Below are 5,324 nucleotides of genomic sequence, written 5' to 3'. Positions count from 1 at the left end.
TCCATTTGACATTTACTTACCAAATAAGTTTTACTACAAAAGTTTTGGGGGGAAAATTTGTTAGGAGGATTTTACTTTTATATATATATAGATATAGATATAGATATAGATATAGATATAGATTAGAATGGAAATTTTAGGAATTGGGCGGGAAATTAAAAGTTTAGGATTTTATTTATATATATAGTATAGATAGATAGATAGTACAGATTAACAGAATTATAATACAGAGTAGAAAAAGATATATTCTATTAGGAATTATATTACATTTATATTATATATATATATATATATATATATATATATATATATATATATATATATATATATATATATATATATAAAAGTAAAATCCTCCTATTCCATTTTTCCGCCCAAACTTTTGTAGTCAAATTAATTAAATATCTTTTATATTTTATTGGTCAAATACTTAATAAAGCTTATTTGGTAAGCAAATGAAAAATGGAAATTTAGTAATATCAATATTATGAATTAATTAGGAATAAGATTAATTAGGAATATTAATATAATGAATTGATTAGGAATATCAATATAATGAATTGATTAGGGTAATACCTTAAATAAATAAATACACTTTCTTTTTGAAAATTTTTACAAATTTATAATTCTCATATTTTTCACCTATAAATACAGTGAGTTGATGACTACAAAAATTATAAGTCTTCATTTTATATTGCATCCCTTTTTTCCCACTAGGTCTTCAGACTTGATCATTCAGTTTAGCAGCATTTTGAAATTAACGGTAGGTTTAACATCCAAGTAGTTTGATTGGATTAGATACAATATGTTTTTCATGGTTGTATTGTCCAAATTTAATACTTTTTTCAACGAAAAGCTATTCATATCATATGCCTAGATTATGATTTATTCTGAATATTTCTACGGTTACTCCAAGTCCATTTCATATATTGATTTTTTGCTTTTATTGAAGTTTCATTATCATTTATGAAAGACAGCCTCATGTGAATCTCGCTTTGAGTGGTGCCTACTCCTGCCCGTTTAAAGGGATGCTGAGTGCTGACTCCTCTAATCTCTCTCTTCATTTTTTTGCGATATTGTGGTCAAGAATTTAAAGTGTCACACAATAAAATGTGTGACTCACGGGTGATTGGAGAATGAGTAGTGGTTAAGTTTCTGTTGTAATATACATGACAAGATATAGCAGGAATCGTCTTTAATACACCAATTGACTATTATTATATTCTTCTTAGTTCTTTGCGTTGATTATTGAAGTAATCGGACTTCTGAAGTTTTGATTTTTATTCAATATTAATTAATAAAAACAAATCCTCCTTTACAAGTTCTCGCATAAACAAATAATAATAATATGAAAAAATGAAAAATAATGGAAGGAAGCCGTACGCCTAAACAATTAATAATAATATTGGGAAGAAAATTAATAATAATATGGAAATATGAAAAATAATGGAAGAAAATATTAGCCATGTGAATATTTTCTACACTCTGTAAAATGGAAAAGAATCAATAAGCAGTATAAGGAAAATAATCATTAAGATATTTTACTATTAATCTTTTACGAAAGATTTTGCGTAAAAAAATAGAATAAAATTGATTATTAATAATTTAGCCTTATTTTACTATTAATCTTTAAAAAAAAAATCTGCCTAAAAAATGTAATAGACTCAGTTATTAATAATTTAGCTTTATTTTACTATATTAATCTTTAAAAAAAATTCTGCGTAAGAAAATGTAATAGAATCAATTATTAATAATTTATCTTTATTTTACTATTAATCTTTAAGGAAGATTTTGTTAAAAAAATAAAATAGAATTAATTATTAATAATTAAAATTAAAATTAAAGTACATATATTTTCCTATCCGTAATACAATTTTACTTATTATTTTACAAAATCTTCAAATAATAATTGGTAATATTATTGTTCAATTATAATAAAAACTTTAATTTTAATTGGTAATCTTTTTTTTTTTTGAATGTATTTTAATTGGTAATCTAATTCTATATTAATTAATAAAAACAATATCCTCCTTTACAAGTTCCAGCCTAAACAATTAATAATAATATGAAAAAATGGAAATGAATGGAAGAAAGCCGTACGCCAAAACAATATAGAATAATATTGGGAAGGAAATTAATAATAATATGGAAAAATGGAATTGAATGGAAGGAAATGTTAGCCATGTGAATTTTTTCTACACTCTGAAAAATGGAAAAGAATCAATAAGCAATATAAGAAAAAGAATCATTAAGATATTTACTATTAATCTTTTAGGAAAGATTTTGCATAGAAAATAGAATAGAATTTGTTATTAATAATTTAGCCTTATTTTACTATTAATATTTAAGAAAAATTTTGCGTAAAAAAAATGTAATAGAATCGATTAATTAATAAGTTAGCTTTATTTTACTATTAATCTTTAAGGAAGATTTTGCTTAAAAAATGAAATAGAATCAATCTATCTATATATAATTAAAAGTAAAATCATCCTAACCAAATTTTCTCCCCAAAATTTAGGGGCATTTCTGCAATATCATCTATCAATTAAAAATAGATATTATATACAATTAATAATATTTAATATATATATATATATATATATATATATATATATATATATATATATATATATATATATATATATATATATATATATATATATATATATATATGGGAAGAAGAATATTATTATACTTTTTAGCAGCTTGGAGCAAATTACTTAGTTATTAAATAATATATTTTTAGTGTTTTGATTAAAGATAAATTGTTAAAATAGTGAATTTGTCAATAATAATAATAAACAAAACAAAACGATATACAAAATAAACTTAAAATTTAAAAAAAAAATAAGAAAAAGATCAAAGGGAGTCACGAGCTCGCTTTGTAAATGATGTGGGATCATTTTGATCTCACATTGAAAATGTTTGGAAAGATGAGCTCTTGAGCTCCTCTATATAAGTTGTTCCTCTTACAAACATAATTGCTTGCCCATTAATGTAGGCAAGTAACCAGGAGGGTGTGGTTGAGTGTAAGTGACTCATCCATCCTTATAACTAAAGGTCAAGGGTTCGATCCTTGGATTTGGGAATGGAGCAGCCTTAAATCTCTAAGCCAATTATCCCACCCAAAAGAGGTTAGGCAAGTATTGAGAAATACAAAGTCTCTTCTTTTTTTTTTTTTTTTTTTTTTTGGTTAGAAGTAAAGGAAAATTAAAAATGGAAAGGAAATATTTTACATCATCAAATAGTAAAGACATATTTTAAAAAATAGTAAAGATAAATTAAAAATGGAACGAAAATATTACATTAATAATATTCTACATCATCAAATTAAAATGAAACGAAAATTAGGTAAAAATATATCACTGCATCTATATTCTAATTGACTAATTGATTGGAAATAAAAAAGAATAATTGACTGAAAATGAATCTAATATTACTAATTGACTGAAAATATAAAAGGAAATGAATATTAATAATTGACTGCAAATAAAAAATGATCTATAATTGACTAAAAAATGGTCAGATCATTGCATTTTAATTAAAAATGGAATGAAAATTAAAAATTGGAGGAAAATATTCTAATAATAATATTCTACATTATCAATAGTAAATGCATATTTTAAACAATAGTAAAGGTAAATTAAAAATGGAACGAAAATATTTCAATAATAATATCTACATCATCAATTAAAAATGGAACGAAAGTTAGGTAAAAATATCACTATATTTGATATTCTAATTGACTAATTGACTGAAAATAAAAAAAAATAATAATTGGCTGAAAATGAATATGATATTACGAATTGACTGAAAATATAAAAGGATAACTAATTGAGCGATATTCTACCATTATATATTTTCATCCAAGTAACCCGTCCTGATGGAGAAGATGTTAGCTCTAGACGAAGATGAACAAGATTGTGTTGTCACTATCAATGTCGTCTACAAAGAGGTTTCATTAATGTGTAAATATAATCGGTGATATTTATTTATTTTTAAATGAAAAAATTGCTATATATCTAGACAAAAAAAAATATATCTTCCATACAAATGAATAAGGATAGGAATTCATTTCTATAACTGAGTTGTTAGAGAACGAACACATTTGCCTAATTTATGAAAATACTAAATAATGATAAATAAAATCTTCAAAATTATAGGACCGCATGCGTACATCTAGACATTAGCTATTAATTTGAGCAATTATTTGCACAAATTCAAGCAATGATAACATCAAAATATATAAACGATTCAAATCATATCTTTAATTGCATTATATAATATTTGATGTTCTAATTTAAATAATTATATATCGATTCATATATTTTTAATATATTACAACAAATCTATTCCGTGCATCGCACAGATGCAAATACTAGTTATTTTATAATATTATAATACGAATTTTAACATAGAATTATAATACGAATAGGAAAGTAGAAACCAATATATTTTATTAGGATTTGTATTGCATTATTTTACAATATAAGAATAGAAATTTTTGGAATTGGACGGGAAATTAAAAGTTTAGAATTTTGTTTTTATATATGGCATAGATATCTATTGTAACTATATATTTTGAATTATTTAATATCATCCTCTATTGACAATAATTGTAACAATTGTCATTGACAAACTCTCAAAATAATTTGTCTCGGTGTAAATTTTTTTTTTTTTAAATCAATGATTTCATTATTGTTGATGAAAAGTATGTACGCCAATTTATTACTCTTATTAAATTAAATAAATTAGTATCTACAACAAAAAATAATACATATGCATTTAATTAATTTAGAATTAGATATCTATAATACCTTTATTTTTATTTCTTTGAAAGGATAATGCCTTTATTTAAAAAATTATTCATTATAAAAAATTTTAAAAGAGATATAATTTCATTATTTATATTATCTTTATTTTCTATAATTCAAAGATTTATTACCTTCAAATTTATTAATTTATTATATTACTATATTGTCCAGTGTATTCTTTTTTTACATTATCTTGTAATTAAATATCAAAGGTATAATACAAAATATATTATACATATATTTATTTACCAAGTATTTTATACAAATATAATAAATATTAATATTTTGTTCAGTATTTTCACATGATAACCTATGGCATACATCTCACAATGCATGAAAAATATAGGGAAAAAACTACAACTACCAAATACCATTAGATGTTTGTAAGATAAAAGAGTTAATAGTACAACTAAGATCCCATCATATACACAACAAGACAAATCTAAAACTTCCTACACTATAATCTCATTGCACAACGAATCTATCTATGCTATACCACCAGTAACTTAA

This window comes from Ipomoea nil, unplaced genomic scaffold, assembly GCF_001879475.1.
Source record: "Ipomoea nil cultivar Tokyo-kokei standard unplaced genomic scaffold, Asagao_1.1 scaffold1834, whole genome shotgun sequence".
NCBI classification, from domain to species: Eukaryota; Viridiplantae; Streptophyta; class Magnoliopsida; order Solanales; family Convolvulaceae; genus Ipomoea; species Ipomoea nil.
Note: the sequence above shows the minus strand (reverse complement) of the source record.